Source organism: Phascolarctos cinereus, unplaced genomic scaffold, assembly GCF_003287225.1.
Source record: "Phascolarctos cinereus isolate Bilbo 61053 unplaced genomic scaffold, phaCin_HiC Scaffold_2;HRSCAF=192, whole genome shotgun sequence".
Classification (NCBI taxonomy): Eukaryota; Metazoa; Chordata; class Mammalia; order Diprotodontia; family Phascolarctidae; genus Phascolarctos; species Phascolarctos cinereus.
The window spans coordinates 280,097,069-280,114,821 of record NW_027555625.1 but is presented as its reverse complement, the minus strand read 5'-3'; positions in this window follow the sequence as shown (position 1 = coordinate 280,114,821).

Sequence of the window (17,753 nt, the reverse complement as noted above, 5' to 3'; positions counted from 1 at the left end):
AACAAATATCTCTTAACTTTCCTGCCTCAGTTTATTCATCTGCAAAAGAGTAGGGGAGAAGTCTTAGTCTAAATGTTTTTTTCAAAGTTCCTATCATATTGCTTATACGGCTATGTTGTTTAAGTGAAAATGGGAGACAATTCTACTATCGTTCATGTGTCATCTTTCTAGGGATTCTTGCTAATACTAGGATGATAAAACAATTCCTTTCCCTTTGTCAAATGCTTTGGTAAGACGTTCTCTAGAGAGCTAAAAGTAGGCTTTCAGATGGTTCCAAACCCCTTAGGCCTTGGGGACCAAAAGGCAGTGAGCTGAAACTCTTGCAGTCACTAGGAAGCAACTCTGTCATTTCAAGACACAGAACGATTTTGTTACAAACTACTGCACAAGTGTAATCCCTTATTTAAGCTTTTATTTCCCAAATCCGGGTATGATTTATTCTGAGATGTTTTATTCATGTTCCTTTCCTTGGCTTTTAATGTGGAGGCTCTACCAGGCCTGTTGAGATACTGGTACAGACCACTTCATAAACATTGTCTTTGATGCCAACGACCAGACAAATGTTGCTGGGTTTTATTGGAGGGGGAAGGGCGAAGGATGGGAAGGAAATTTGGCGTCAGCTTGGAGGCCATTTTATGTATAATATCAGTGACTCAAGTTTGCTCCGCATTGGCTCCTTCGTAAATCCCCCAAGCTTCATGAAACTGCATCAGAGACAATAAAAATCCATGGACCAATAAAAAGGCATCCAAAAGATTTTATAAATACAGTATTATTATTTGGGAGGGGGAGGCTTTAAAAAAAAGCAGTTTTTACTCAAGGTAGACACACAAAACCTTATGAAGAAGTTCAAAGTCCCATTCACAAGACTTTTATGAAGATTCTTAAACTTAAGAAAAGAAAAGGCAGAGGGGAACCTTGGCAGGAGCGGGGTAGGGGGGAGAAGGAAGGAGAAGAAATGTGGATTTGTACATCAGGACAAGGATCCTGTACGCTGTTTGCTTTCTCCAACTATCAGTCCCAGAAAGTGAAGCTTCCAGCGTGTTAGTGGTATCTAGACAAAGGTTCACCTTGTCACAGAGCTCATTAGTATTCATCATTAATTCATATTTTCCATGCAACAAAGGGGAAAACAGCTGTAGGAAGAATAAGAATATGTCAAATGCTTGGAGTAACATTTCAGCATAGTGTTGTAACTGAGGTTAGTGGAGGTTGTGCTGTTTTAAACCTGAAATCCAAACACTGAAAAGTGAAGAGGCTGCTGGTTTTTCAAAGCACTCAGGATAGCAAGTGCTCTGAGTATTGCCCAGGTGTTCTTGCATTTCTCCCTCTTACTGGTTTCTGGGCCTGGAAATAGACTGACTTCCCTCTCTTCAACAATTAAGCTCCCTCCATTCTTGTCTCCCAGATCCACCTCAATCCACTCCATGCCACTATTTAGGATAAAACAGGGTGTAAATTATCATTTCCTTATAGCAAGAGTTACTGAATGTTGCTGGTTCAGATGTCTTCAGTTTCCTTCTTGCCAAACTAAAGCTCATGTACTGTTTGTATAAGACATCATGTTATATTCAGTTATAGCCTTGCAGGCAAGAATGCCAGGTCCAGTAGCTTTACTGTATACCAGATCTTATTATCAGACTCCTGAACAGGAAGATGGAAGTGAGAAATACACTCATCTGACATTCTTCTCTCTGTGTCCCACGGAATTAATGTTCTTTTCTGGGTCAGTGCTGGTATTACTGATAGTATGGTGTGCGTTTGCTTAATTGTCTCTCATTTAGCCTATGAGGTCCTTATGAGGTTTCATGCATTCTCTTTGTCCTGTACTCTCTAACTTTGATTATCTAATCTTCCTTCCCCTGTTTCTGCTATAACTTGTAGCACCTTGCTATACAGAGAGAGTGGTTTCCACCACAGGACCTATAGATTGCACAGGGAATGGGGTGGTAATGAAGTTGTGTGTGGGAGAGGGGGTTGTAGCTAATCTTATTTTCTGGTCAATTACTCAACCTTTTTCATTTAAAATCATTAAATATAAAATATCTAAGCCCACTTCCCTGATTTGGCACATAAAGCCTACAATAATAAAATCTTACTTTGTTGATTGAGGGACTCATAGGACCATAAGAACCTTTTTCTGAAAATAAAGTCTTGGTATTCTAACACAGAGTTGGAAGATGGAGATGCAGTAGGTATAGGAAATTGAGTTAAATGTGTAATGATCGCAAAAACTAGCCTCATGGTTGTTGTTTTAAATAAATTCTTAGTATTGGCCTCTTTGCTGCTTTCTCCTGAAGTGTAGGGAAAAAAAATCTGGGTAATTCAAGGACCAATTATTCAGGTTGAGGTTATGTTGTGTCGACTAGTATCTGAGCTATTTGCTCAGTTAGTTAAAAGCTTAGGTTGATGAAATCAGAGTCCCAGGTTTGGTCCCCACATGGGTCATTTAATTTCAAGAACAACTCTCTTCCATAGTCACAGACGTTACCCCTAACTCTAAGCAAAAGACCCCTAGTTATATACAATTAGTCATGAGGGAAACTGAGCAAGAGAGTTTATATAGTTTCTTACAACCCATCCTTACACCTGGACAAAGAAATTATTACTTGACCCATTGATAGTGAGTCAGAGGTTTCATGTTTATATAGGCATATTAATTATTAACTGATATTATTGCTGGTAAATTACTACAACTGCTCTATGAGTGAATCCTTGGGGATGTGGTTTAAAAATCTCAAACAAGTGGGGATTTGCTGAATGCGACTTTTTCTTTTCTTTTAGAAGTAGAATACTTAATCTGGAACAATGCTTTAGTTTAGTTTCTATGATGTATTCCACTTGCTATGTAACACATCATTAACCCAACAAGCTGGGGGTGGTGGTAGTAAAACTGAGGTTCAGTTTTGGGATTTAGAGCTACAAGGGACTATATTCCCTAGGATTAGTAGGAGGGTCTTAGAGAGGTTGCAGAGTCTATCCTTATTCTTCTAGGCAGGGCTCTTATCTATTCTCTCTTAGATATCTTAGATGTATTCTGTCCTGGATGGAGAGACAGCTTGGTCTCTAGTAAAATAATATTGGAGTCAGAAGATGTGTTTGTGACTCTGGGCAAGTCACTACCACTCTCTTGGTCTCACTTTTCTCACCCACAAAATATCAGCTTTGTTACCATATGATCCCTAAGGTTTCTTCCCGCTTTAAAGCCTAAAAATGTCAAGATATGTTGTTCAATTGGTAGACATTTTCCACTTAGTTCAAAAAGTCCTAATCCTTTTCCCTGTTATTCTTTGTCTTGAAGATATTTATGATAGTTGAATACCCAACCAAAAAGAAAATTAAGTAAAAATGACCACAATAAAACAAGCACTTACTGAGTGCTTGTCATAATCCTGATGTGCCAAACTTCAAACTTTAAAAATCAGTGTCAAATATGGTGGGGCATTTCTGTAGTCCTTACTACCAAGTAGGTGGGGACTGGTGGACCTCCTTAGCTCATGAGTTCTGAGCTACTTAGGCTAAGATAATCAGGTGTCTGCACTAAGACCAGAATCAATAAGGTGTGCCCCCCAGAGAAGGGTGTGGGGAGTGAGGAACCAGGCTGCCTAAGATGGAACTGAGGCCCAAAATAGAGCAGGTCTAGCCTTCTGTACCAATCAGGCATGGGACAGAGCTGCATTTCCAGCCTGGGAAAGAGAGGGAGAACCAGTCACAAACAATAACAATAACGGTAAGCAAAATAAAAACCAATGAAACCAACAATAAAAAATTGTAGTTTCATGATAACATCTTCCACTACTGCAGATCCCAGACCCTCTATTGCCTTAGTATACACAGTTTTATAAAGTACAGCAACTGAAAAAACTCATTACCAGCTGATCAGCACACTGGTTGGTCATAAGCCTCTCTAAATTTAGTCTGATCCTCATGTAAGACATGTACCTGAAGAAAGCATCATTCTACAGGAAAAGTAAGAGCACTGGTTCTGGTGAAACCCAGACTCAAGTCCTCCCTCCTCCACTTATTTCATATATGATCTTCAACAAGTCATTTAACCGCCTTCAGCCTCAGTTTGCTCATCTGCAAAATGAGGAGCTTGGACTAGACAGGAAGGGAGTAACAGGAGAGATGGAGAGGGAAGGGGAAGGAGGGAGGAATGATTCTGTGTCTGAAATCAGCAGATTTGTTTATTAGAAACTGATGGTCCTGACAGGGGGAGGAGGAGGTCCTTGCATAGACTGGCTAATAAAAGGAGCAATGTTACGACTGCATCAAATTCTAAGGATCCTAAGATCAAAGATTTAGAACTGGGAGGGACCAAAGGGTCATTGAATCCAACTGTCATAAGTGATGGATGGAAGTATAGGCACAATCTCGAAGACTGGGCAGTGTGAGGGGAAAGACTTTCTTAAAGTTCATTTTGTAATTCCCTATGACAATCTGACCACAGGCTTCTATATTCCAGTAGATTGGTAGAAAAGGCCTCACAATGTCAAATTTGCATCTGTTGTTTTTTTTTTTTCCTTATTCAGAATATAGTCTTTCCAGAGATTTTCTTTCCCCTGAGAGGCTACAATTTAAACACACACACTAGAATAAATTAATCTGTCAATTATCACTGTGAGTCAGTCTCTTTCTTCTTGGGATTCATATGTTCTCCAATTGAATTTTTATTTTCCATTTTTTTATTTTGCTTTCTGAGAAGTTCAGTGTTCAGAGAGGGGATGTGACATGGTAAGAATGAACTTATTTGGGTATGGAAATACTTTAAAAAAAGGCTTGAGAAGCTCTGAATCAAGCAGGAAGATTTTAAGGCATCAGGATTCTTATTTTCTAACCCATACTTGTCTTAAGTTTTTGAATATCAACACCTTTCACCCTTACCCTGCTAATCATATTGAATGCCAAAGAGGATGAGGGAGAGCTCATCTAAAGCACAATAAACAGAGAAGAGTCATCAGCCTTAATTGGTGATGGATGAAACTGAGGTTTTGAGCAGGTAAGATGTAAGACCATCATCATAATGAAGAGTCTAGCACCTCTTGAAATCCAGGAGATCATTCTTCTGAGCTCTCAAGCCAGGCAAGAAGGGGCATCATTCTTTGGAGAAGATGACCTCTGGAGACAAGTAAAAATCACAGGCAGGGAAGTAGACATTTTACATCCTTTTATTTACCCACTTCATTTACTAAATGCATTAAATTAAACCGCAGATGTTTTCCTGTCAACAAGGGCTGGAGCATGGTGGGTTATTTGTTATTTTCCTGATAGAAACATTTTAGATACTGTAAATAAACAAACACAATTTTGTTAATTAGTTAATGAATTTTTTAATGCTCCATTAAGCTTTTTTTTTTTAAATAGCCTAAGCTACAGTAGTTTTTCTCCTTAATAAACAGAGAAAGCCTGTGGCAGATACAGAATACCTAATATCTCCTGAAATTATAGCTCAGACAAGACTAATTATGTCCAACACACTGTGTCTTTAGTCCTTATATGTTGGCTTTTGTATTTTCTAGGCTTTGAGACTGAAGTCTATTAGAAATACCCAGGAAGTAGGGAGGAGGTCAGAAATTAACTTGCCAATGGTTGGATTAGAGAAGCCCTTTTAATCTCCTCCCTTCCTCTCCCCAACCCGTCCACCAAGCAGAGAGACATTTTAAACAGGGACCAGTCAGTGTCTGAGAAATGTTGGGGCAGAGGAAGGGCAGGAGACCCCACCCCCAACTAAGCCTTCAGTTCTGAAAAGACATGCATTTTCTCTCCCAAAGAGGCAGAAAGGTTTTAGTTTGGGGTAGCACAGTCCAGCAATAGATAAGGAAAAAAAATATTGAAGAAGGAAGCAAGAAAATTCCCTTGCTGATCAGGGATCTTCCAATAGTCACTGTTTCATTTGAAGCAGCTGGTTAAATTTTTAATAGGCAGATGGCTAATTTTACAGTTCCAAGCCAATTTCTAACTGGATGGCATCCAGAAATCGGGTTTTAGGGTAATGCCCGGTAGAAAGGTCAACAGGACATTTCCGTGAACATATGTTAATGTCAGCATTTTTCCGTAGTTGTCTTTAAGAGAATATACTGAGCTAAGCTGGGGGATTTACATAGAGGCTCAACCTTAACGCCAGATGGGTGGCCCTAGACAATGTTCTGATGGCCCAAGCAAAGAATCCTAATTGGGTTTGGATGGTCAATGAATCAAATAGCACCACGACAGTAATCACTAAGTGATTTTTTAAAAATCACAAATGTGTTGCTGAAATTACTTTGCTAACTAGAGAAGTGATTTCTTCTTAACTAAAGCCTGTCACATCATCACTACTTGATTTCACCTTCAATCTTTGTTGTCTCCTCCTCCCCCACTCCCATCCTTTTCCCTGGAAGATCTTTATGGAATTAGAAGAAACTTATTTCCAGGTATCTATAAACCACCCTTCAGGTGACTGACCTCTCCCCAGAGTGCAGTCAGGATGGTTTTATGTGGCTGGTTTAAGGCATGTTCGCTTTTAAACTGTGTTTGAAAATACATCTCCTCCAGGGAAATGCTATTTAGACATCTTTATTAAATGGGAATTCAGAAATGTCTCCATTTTTTTGTACTTCATAGAATCAAGCTCTTCTCCAGAAAAGTGCTTTAGTTATGTAGTGACCAAGAAAACAAAACAAAACAAAACAAAACAACCTAGTGCTCTATACTCCAGGAACCACTTTCTTGGAGTCATGGGGAAATGGGGAATGGGGAAAAAAAAGGTATTTTCTACGTGGTGATGAAGACTCTGGGTCTGAGGTGTACTCACTTTATTCCCTAGGACGAATTGTCAAAGAAAGATTGCTTACGGACAACAATGGCAAATACTGTTGTCTAAATAAAGCAAATAAATAAATAAGGCAAAAATAAGACAGAGGAAAAAAAGGGATAAAACAGAGTTTTATCTAAAGAGAATTTAAAAGAGAATGATTACTCTTCTCCCCTACTGATGATTTCAGCTCCTTCTTTCTTTAAAAAAATAAATGTATATGCTGTGCTCAAAATGATGTGCAAAATGATGTGCTTTCTCAAGTTACCTCCCCCCTCCCCACATTACTTCCTAAAAATTGTGGCCTTACTTCCAGACAGTTCAAATATATTCCCAGGACTTTAAAAAAAATTTCAAAGAAAGGGGAACAAAGACTACAACTCCATACAAGGAAACCAGGCTTCATTTTTTTTTTTGCCAGGAAAATAACCTTCAAACCTCAAATTTAGTTTGTAAATGCTTCTATCTTTTTCTTTTAATTTCTTTCAAGAACCTGGAAAGCAGTCCATTTTGTTTTACCAAGCAGGTTGTGAAAAGAATTTTCTCACAGAGTTTTTGTTTTACAATCAAAATAATTCAAGGAAAGTGACATGACTTTTCTTTGGAGATTTTTTTTTTCTGGACAAAGTCTAGGAGATAGGGTGGAAAAAAAAAACTTTAACCAAATCTGAGACTAGCAGACAAAAGTTATGCACAATAGGCAAAACCTCAAAGATAGTTACAAATTATTCTGTCACTAAATTAAAGTATTGTGGGAGAAAAGGTCTTAAAAATGCAAAATGAGTCTTATCCAGATCTTTACAGTTAGCGGAATTATGAAACCTTCCCTTTGGCCTGGGAGCCTCCAAAGAACATTTTAGCCTTCAAAAAAAAATGTAGTTTTAAAGAAACTTTATCCATTTCCAAAAATTACTCTGAAAAGGAATAAGCCAAAAAGAAAGCAGAAATGAGGGCAGTTTTTCGGCTACAAGCCAACTGTTTGCTCTACTTTGCTTTATTTATTAGTTCTTAAGGTATTTAAAACTTGAGCATTAAAACTGCGGGATGATTTGCAAATGAATGCAGTTGCAGTTGTGAAAATATAACTCACAGCTGAATGTGGGTTATTCAGACAAATGGCTGCTTTGTTAGAGGAAGGGAAGTAAAGTTCTGTGTTAATTTATTACAAACTGCAGCATTTCATCCCTGATGTCCAGGCAACAATGTTTTTTTATTTCAAGTAATTTATAAGTACTTCCCAGAGCACTTAACAGCGATGTGTTTGGCTGCTATGCCCCCGGAGCCAGAGTGTATATGTATTTACTGTGGGAATTTGTTTTTAATAAAACTGTTCTAAGGCATTTTTACTCCTTTGCTTTGTTACATTAAAAACATTCACTGCATAAGTAATGCATTTTATTCCAAGCTGAAAGGCAGCAGATTACAGCCAGCCAGCGCTGTATTGGGTGGTAGAGAATAATGATAAGAAAAGTAATGTAGAAAGCACAGAGAGCCATCTCACTTGCCTCTGTATCTTTTTCCTGAAGGAGGGAGATGACTTGGTCTAAGCTGCTTTCTTTGGTAATGGACATAGTCCAGGGCCTGGAATTGTCCTGACCATAATTCCAATTCAGGGAAAACTAATGGGGAAAAGAAGAAGGACTAATACAGAGGCTAAGAGATCTGAATCTGGAATGCTGGCATTAGCAGCGCCTCCAAGTTTCCATTAGGAATCTTTGTTTCTGGAAGCTAGTCATAAGGCCCTAGAGATTAAAGACTGGCTGGCAACTTGAGCTGGGGTTCTGTGTTTAGGTGTTTAGAGTGTACATACACTGGCACAGTGATATTCTGGATAAAAACAGAGGGCAGACTAAATGAGATCATTCCCCTAATGCGCTCCATAGACCCCGAAAGAGCTAGGCTAGTGCCAGCAATTATGGAACCGGGTTCTGAACATCTTATCTAGCCTCCAGGCTTAAGATTTTTGGTGGTTTTTATCAGTACATGCATGGAAGGGTAGGTGGGGGATTGGAGGGTGGGAGTGTGTGTGTGTGTGTGTGTGTGTGCACATGTGTGAAATTCTGAAGGAAGAATAGGTTCTTATAGAGACTCCAGGGGTCAGGCAGTCCCCACCTATATGCTGCTCTTCACTCTTTCAGTGGGGTTTTCTCTGAGGAAAGAAGGGTTAGCCCAAGGCAGAGCTCAATTAAATTTTATGTAACATATATCATTTTCTTCAGTGAAAATACTGTTACCTCTTCTTATTGTGAGCTATAGCATTATGGATTTAGAGCTGCAAGGTACCTCAGAGGCTGTCCAGTTTAACCTCCTCATTTTTACAGAGGAGGAAACTGAGGACCAGTGAGACCACATGACAACTGAAAACATACAGGGAGCAAGGAAAAAAGCCACAAATCAAACTCAAAGCATCTGACTCCAAATTAAACTCCCTTTCTACTGCAGCACCCTTATGGATAATTCTCCAAGTTCACTCCACCACCGCAATGCCCTCATAGCACTCCCCCTTCCTCTGACACTTTACAGTGCCCCACAGTGGCAAGGTCATAGATATGTATAAAAAAACCTGTTACTCAGAACCTCTGGAAGGTGCATGCATGTTTATGCAAATGACTTGAGTACACATGCATATATTGTCTATGAGTTTTGCTGCTCTTAAGACATGTATGTGGTTGGCACTGTGCTGTGTGCTCCAATGGCAAAGATTATAACACGTTTTGCAACCTACTGAGGTGCAAGGAGCTCTATCAAGGCAAGCTCATAATTATCTAGACACATTTGAGAAGTTCTTTATCATTTGAAAATAGCTTTGACTTTTAAAGAGAAATTTGATGAGCAATTACTCTATAATAATAGATTTTAAAAACTTATCTTCCCTACATCGCCCCCCCCCAAAAAAAGGCAAGTGTCTGAACAAATTAACCTTCAAAATCTAGTCCTTCTCTCTGGTCACTTCATCCCCTCTCAGAATGGGGAGCAAGTTAAATTGCTGATTGTATTGTGAATTAGAGCAGCCATGAAAATAATCACTGCCTCATGTGCCTGGGGAACGCAAATAAATCAGGTGGCAGGCCTGATGACGATCAGGCAGTGGACATTAAAACAAAATACAAAAAACGCAACAACAATTTTCTCCACTCATTGACTTTTCCTCCTACCTCAGCCTCTCTTTTAGGTGTGGAATGGATTGGCGAAGTTCTGCTTCACAGCTTTCTGTGATTATCCAAATTCTAGTTTGCATTCAAAGCCCTTTATGACCTGGCAATCTCCTACCTTTTCAGTTTTCTTGCAAGTTACTCACTGCCTTGTACTCTTGATACTGTAACACTGGCCTGACTGTTCCACCCACAAGACTCTCCACCTCTCTGCCCTGGGCCTTCTGTCTGTCTCCCAGGGCTGGAATGCTCTCCTTTCCCTGCTTTGACCACTGACCTCCCTAGCTTCCTTTAAGTCCAACTACAATCCCACCTTCTACAGGAAGCCTTCCCCACCCCTCTTAATTATAGTGCCTTCCCTTTGTTAATCACTTCCCTGTGATCCTGACATAACTTTCTTTGTATGTATTTGTTTGTATCTTGTCTCCCCCATTAGACTGTAAGCTCCTTGAGGGCAGGGACTGCCTTTTGCCTCTTTTTGTATCTCCAACTCTTAGCAGAGTGCCAGGCACTAGTAGGTGTTTAGTAAATATTGATTGATTGATTGTCATCCTTCAAAAGCAGGCTTGAGTCAGACCTATTCCAAAGAAACTTTCCTTGAGTCTTGAGACCCACTCTGATATCTCTTTCCTCCGAACTCCTGTGGCAAAGAAAGGTCCTACCATAGAGTTTAACATTTTCTTACATACTACCCCCTCAAGAAGCTTACAATCTAGGTGGGGAGTAGTTCCCCAATGATGGGGTATAGTGAAGTACAAAGGAGTGCAATTGGGTATGAAATGAAGAGAAGACAAGTCTGGGTGCCCTTCTTAAATGAAGGCTTTGGGAGCAGTTCTTCCCCCCTGCCCTCCAATCGGGAGAGAGAGAGAGCACTGATGAAGTTAGTGGCCAAGGCTTATGCAATCTTGCAGGAAATTGAGGTTCCTGTTGATGAAGAGGAAGGGATAAGCATTTATATAGTACCTACTACATACCAAAAGGGCAGCGAGGTGGCACAGTGAAGGATTTTGAGGTTCCTGTTGATGAAAAAGGAATAAGCATTTGTATAGTACCTACTACATACCAAAGGGGCATCTAGGTGGCACAGTGGATAAAGTTCCAGGCCTGGAGTCAGGAATATTCATCTTCCTGAGTTCAAATCTAGCCTCAGATACTTACTAGCTATGTGACCCTGGGTAAGTCATTTAACCCTATTTGCCTCAGTTTCCTCATCTGTAAATTGATTTCAAGAAGGAAGTGGTGAACTTCTCCAGCATCTTTGCCAAGAAAACCCCAAACGGGGTTATGAAGAATTGGACACATCTGAACAACAACAAAAGAGCACTTTACAAATATTATCTTATTTGATCCTCACAATAACCCTGCAAGGTAGGTGCTGTTTGATCTCCATTTTATATTTGAGGAAACTGAGTCAATTAGAGGTTAAGTGACTTGCCCAGGGTCACACAGCTATTAACTCTGGTTTTCCTGACTCCAGGCCTAGTGCTCTATCCATCATGCCACAAGCTGGCTCGGAGGCTGTTGGGTGGATGATGGAAGAATCCACAGGAATGCAGCATGTGGGAAATGTACCATCCACAGGAATGCAGCATGTGGGAAATGTGCCTACTATGTGCCAGGCACTATGCTGGGGAGGCAAAGACAAAAATTAAATAGCCCCTGTCTTCTTGGAGTTTACATTCAGAGGATGATTTTTAATGTTCTCTCCAGTTCTAAACTCTTGTTATCCTAGAACTTGGCATGGATCTCTCCTTTGCATTTGACTCACTCAACTCTTAGAAGCTCCTGTGAGTTGGGTCTGTTTTACATCTGTATTTGTTTCCCCAGACTTTAGCATCATGTATTGTATGTAGAGAGTATTGAGGTAGGTTGAATCAAACTGAATTGTAAACCCAGAAATCTTGCTGAGTATATTTTTTACCTTGGTGCTGTCAATATATACCTGCTTGTCACAAAGGAAATATGGATCTAATTCTTCTGGGGGAGACTTTTCATCTTATAATGGCTTGTACACAATGGGTGCTTTATAAGTGCTTGTTGATTTTTTTTGATTGGTTATGAAACTGATGACCCAATTGTATCTTCCGGAGAGAGCTTGACTGTCTTGTCAGAGCTATAACTTAGGGGCTCAAGACACCACTGAAATATCTGATTGGCTCAGCTAAGATGTGGTCCCCTTAGGTTTGTAGTACCTATTGTGCTGATGTCTTTCTAGTGTGGTTGATGAGCCCTCATGTCTAACTTCTTGTGTTTTATGTGTACCCCCTGAACACTTTGCATAGTATAAAATAGCAGTGGGAGAAAGAGGGGCTTCATGTATGGAGAGAAAAAGATCTCCAGAGATGGCCAAGGGAAAACATTTTTTGAGGGAAAAAAAGCACACACACCCCCATCAATTCATGGGTTTGGCAGAGACAGCTGAGCATATTTAGCTGACGGAAGAAACAATTATCCATCAATCAAATGATCTTCAATTTTGAAATTGTCTAAACAAATATTTTTTTATCGTGCTTCTGGGAGGAATGTTAGTCTCTAAAATAACAGTTACATAAAAAATTATTTTAATCTGTGTTGAAATGAATTTCTTTTTACCTTACTGAATGTATTTTGCTTGATAAAATATCATAGTTAACAAATACAATATAGAACATTGGAACTGAGAGTGACTTCAGTGATCATTTAGGGATTGTGATTGACATACTCTGTAGTGGTGGACAGAAGATCCATACCTGCAGTGATGAAGTCGTAGATCCTGGAAGTATTAACTAGTGAATATAGGTGTATATTTATATATAATACATACAAAAGCAGTGTTATTAGTGGGTAAAGGATTAGCCTTAAATCAGGAAAGTTCAGATCCATGACCTGTCTCTTGCACCTACTGTGTGTAAGTTGGTAAGTGAGTAAGTCAGTTAAATTCTTGGTATCCCAGGATACTCTATAAGATTAAGTGAAAATGAATTGCTAATTGGCATTGGAGGAGGAAGTTTCCACACCAGGAATTCCCCATGCTGATGAATCAGAGGTCTGTCACTCTTACTAGAGATGATAGATAGATAGATAGATAGATAGATAGATAGATAGATAGATAGATAGATAGATAGATAGATGGATGGATGGATGGATGGATGGATGGATGATAGGTATATACTCAAATACACATATAGCATTTAAGCCTAGAAGGGACTTTTGGTATTTAGTCTCCCAATCCAACCCCTCAACCATCTTACAAATGAGAAAAATCAGGCCCAGAAAGGTGAAAGCAATTTGTCTGAAATTAAAGAACTAGTAAGAACGGAAGCTGAGATTTGAACCAAGTCTTCCAATGTAAAATCTATGTGCAGATGGATGGACCAATTCGACTATCTGCCCAAACAACTACCCAACACCGGGCAATACCTAGTTTTCATCTAGTATGTTTTTCCGTTGTGAATGGATATGTTTTGTATTGCTGTGGATTTATCTGTCATGGCTCTGCAGCCTTTCCCTGGTTTAATGCATAAGTACATTGGCATTTTCAATAGGAACATTTGGATAGCTTCAATATGGAGTTTATTATTTTTTTTGAATTTTGGTCTTTCTTCAGGATGGCTTTTTGACACGGGCAAACACTCACGGAAGGGATGTCAAAGGTCACGCAGCCCTGCCCTGCTCACTGGACAAATGAGTAGACCAGCATCCAAAGAGGGAATGTGACTTACTCGAAGTCCCATAGCTCCTGACTGACCTGTTACTGGAACTGAAATCAGGGTCTCCTGACTTCTAATGCAAGGCTTGTGCATCTCCCCCCATTTGAACTAAATTGAATCTCATGTTTATCTTTGATTTGTATTTTCATTCCCTCACTGAGATAATTTTTCCACTTAGTCTTCAATCTGTATTGAGGGTCGTCCCACACCCAACAGTTGTATGGATCTGATCTGTCTTCTTTTCTTACTTTTTTTTCCTTTTGTCTCTCTATTCCTTTTTTTCTCATACTTTTAGAATGCTTGCCCAATTCCTTGTACTCAGCCAATATTTGCTGAATGAATAAGAACATGTGATGAGTTCTCTTTCATTCTGTGACTATCTCTTTGGCCTCCAGTTCCTACTGTGGGTCTTTCTGTCAGTTGGTCTATCTGTCTTTGCTTCTTTATTCTGTCTTTGACTCCATGAGTCCATTTCTGTTTGAATCATTTGATATGACACAGTCATTACTCATCACCTCTTGCCTGGACTATTGTAACAATCTTCTAATTGATGTCCTTGTTTCAAGTTTCCCCACTCCAGTCCATCCTCCAGTCAGCTTCCAAAGTGATTTTTATGAAGCATAGGTCTGAGGGGCAGCTAGGTGGTGCAATGGATAGAGCACCAGCCCTGGAGTCAGGGGGACCTGGGTTCAAATCCAACCTCAGACACTTACTAGCTCTGCGACCCTGGGCAAGTCACTTAACCCCTATTGCCTTCCCACTCAAAATGAAATTTTTTTTAAAGTAAAGGTCTGATCATGTCATCTGCTACTGAAGAAATCCCAGTGCGCTTGTTATTATTATTTCCAGGATCAAATATAAAAGCTGGGTGAGCATTTAAAGCCTATCACAACCTTGCCCGTTCATATCTTTCCAGTCTTTTCACACAACTCTATGTAATAGTCTCTAAAATCCAATCACACTGGTCTACTTCCCCTTCCTAACCACACTCTGTGTCTTGACTCTGCCTTTATGGTGGTTGCCTCCCATTCCTAGATGGTTCTTTCTCCTCATTCAGCCTTTTAGTTTCCCTGACTTCCTTTAAGACTCAGTTCAGACCCTACTTTCATCAGGAAGCCTTTTCCCTGTAGCAGTAATTGGTTGACATTTCTTATCCAGGGCAAACTTCTTGATTCCACACTACTAGATTTGAAATCCAGTATAGGAAATGGCTAAAAGAACCAGACAATCCATTCTCAGCAAAAATATTCATTTCTGTTCAGAAAGAGTCAGAAGATCTAAATTTGAATGTTGACTCTGCTACTCATTGCCTGTGTGTCTTTAGGCAAGTCATGTAATCTCTGAGCCTCAGTTTCCTCATCTATAAATTGACGAGTTGTATGAGATGATCTCTAAAAACTCTTCCAGCTCTCAATATGTGATCTTAGGCCCCAGCCTCTATCCCGTTCTTTATGCTTTCTGCCCTCTGTGCCAACCCCACATTTTCCTCAACCTTTGAACTCTTAGTAAAATTATTTTTCTCTTCTCTTCTTCACCTTGATGATAACCGCTCAAAGGGTCTCTTTGACACAATGGTATAAACGTCTAACACTAGCTTAAGAAGCAGTAGCTCTTTCCACATGTAGTTTTAAATAGTTTGTAGTTTATAGTTTTGAAAGAGAGCAGAGGAATATGTTTCTAAATATAGATTTTTAACTTTTAGGAATATGGGGGGTGGAGATCAAGACTCAAGAGGACCCTCCTAGGACAGTGAAATCACACCCAAGGAAGCATTGATAGCAAACACTAGTGGAATAGCATTGAACTGAGAGTCAGGAGATCTCAGGTCCTATTGTAGTTCAGCTGTTAATTGGCTATGTAACTTTTAGTAAATCTCTTAATCCTTCCAGGCCTTAGTTTCTTTCTTTATAAAAATGAGGCAATGGGACCCCTAAGTTCCTTAATACTTCAACATTCTATGAGCCTATGATTTGATTCTTTATCTGTTACTAAAACCTGTAAACTCAGCCCAGAAAAGAACTTTTATGAGTCTGTTTAGGAAATAGAGATAGTTTTCCTTTTTCTCTTTTTTCGCTTTGTGAATAACCCTATACACTAATATAATTGTTTTACTTTCTGTCCTTTTAATTTTCCTGAACCTCTCTTGCTTCTTACATTTTGTTCACTCTCTTCTTTCTGTCTGGAATGTACTCCCTCCCTCATTTCACTTATTGAATTCCCATCTGCATTTTACAGCCCAAACTCCTGTTATAACCAATGACCCAGTCCCTCTTCTCCCCCCAAGTTCCCTGGATCTAGGCAATTTCAGGGGCTTACTACCCTCCCCCACAATGAACTGCTCTTTAGTTCCTTATGTCCCTCATTCAGAGTTATTGTTGTTGTTTTTGGGGAAATATATGGATATACTCAGCCAGTTTTTTCACAAACATAGAATATAGGGTTCCTACCTCCTATACAAGTATTAGAGATAACAGATGCATTTCCAATATAAGTTATCTTTTATTTTGCCTCACAGAAAATGTAAAAAGCTCAAAGAATTTACAGAGCCATAAACAAATTTAGAAAACACATTAGCAAGCATAGTAGTTCTCTTGGAAAGGAACTTAACTTACAGCCATTTTGGAAGCAACGCTCTCTCTCCTTGGACTCCTTCCTACAGACAAATGCATTTTGGGACTAAAGTCAACATATGTACTGCAAAGATCCTTAGGTATACAAGGACCAGTTGTGAGTTTTTCTGAGAAGCTATCTCCCATCTTTAAGTCGAAAGTTTTTATGATCTGATTATGGAATGTCAGTTAAGGGAAGATCTTTTGCCCATTCCTTCTCACCTCTTCTCCAACTTGCTTCTTGGAAAACAACTTACTTCTCTTACTCCAATTACTTCTCCAAGTAATATAAAGGAATGAAACCAAAGTCAGAGATGGTACAGAAGGATGTATGAACACTAGTGAGGAGTCAAGAATAATATAAAATTTGTGAGCCTAGGTGACTTGAAGAATAGCAGTGCCCTCAAGAGTTATAGAGATGTTTGGAAGAGAAAGCTTTAGGAGAAAGAAAATGAGTAGTTTTGTCAATGTTGAATTTAAGATATCTATGGAACATGCAGTTAGTAATGTCCAATAGGCAGATGGCTATGTATGTATATATATAGGTGTATGTGTATATACATATATGTGTGTGTGTGTGTGTATGTATAGTTGCATCTATCTATCATTTATCCATTAATATAAAAGAATGGAACTAAAGTCAGAGATGGTATGGAAAGACAAATCTCATGAATACAATGCTGAGCCAGCATGGTGCTGTAGCTGAGGACATGGCTAGCTAGGTGTGTGGTGAGTGATGGAGTAGGAGAAGGAGATGGGAATAAACCCTGGTGATTGTCCCAGATGAATCAATAGTCCACTTCTCTGGACATATAGCAGATGAATTGTAGTCATTCCAAAACTTCTACCAGAAAGGAAAGTGTCGGGGGAGTGGGAAGTGCTGATGAAACTTTGCTGAGAGAGGTGAGGGCATCTCATGTACTATAGAAAGAAATCAGAGGAAATTCTGTCTCATCTCTGGCTTCCTTCCTGGTGACTCAATTCTTGAGACTTTCTCAGACTTTCCCTCTCTGGTGTTATATTCTTGTTTACCACTAATAATATGCCAGGTTCCTTTACTTCAGCCTTCCTCTCTATCAGTCTGGGATGGGAACTTCTAATACCTTATTAACCAGTAATCACTTAGGGACTGTTAGGACTGCTTCTCTATCCCAGTAATATCCAATTAGCAAATCATGATCCAGCCCTTGAATAAAAGAAGTCAGAGCCATTATCTGTGATGTCCCCAATTAAAGTGTTTATTCATGAAAAATTGCACCAAGCAGAGCTGCCAGGCCTCCTTCCTTCAGAATCCTACCTTCTGATTCTTCAACAGATTAACTTCCCCCTTGTCTTCTCTCTAACTAGCCCAAATCACGAGGAACTTTGCTGGCAGTGGGACTGAAGAGCCAAATTCTTTAGTTTGGTCATGCCTGACTTGTGTTCCATGCTCTATGTTCCTTTAAGTGGGGAGAGTAGGGGAGTGATGTAAATAAATCATCACAACTTAGAGTGTAACTTGTTCTGTAGT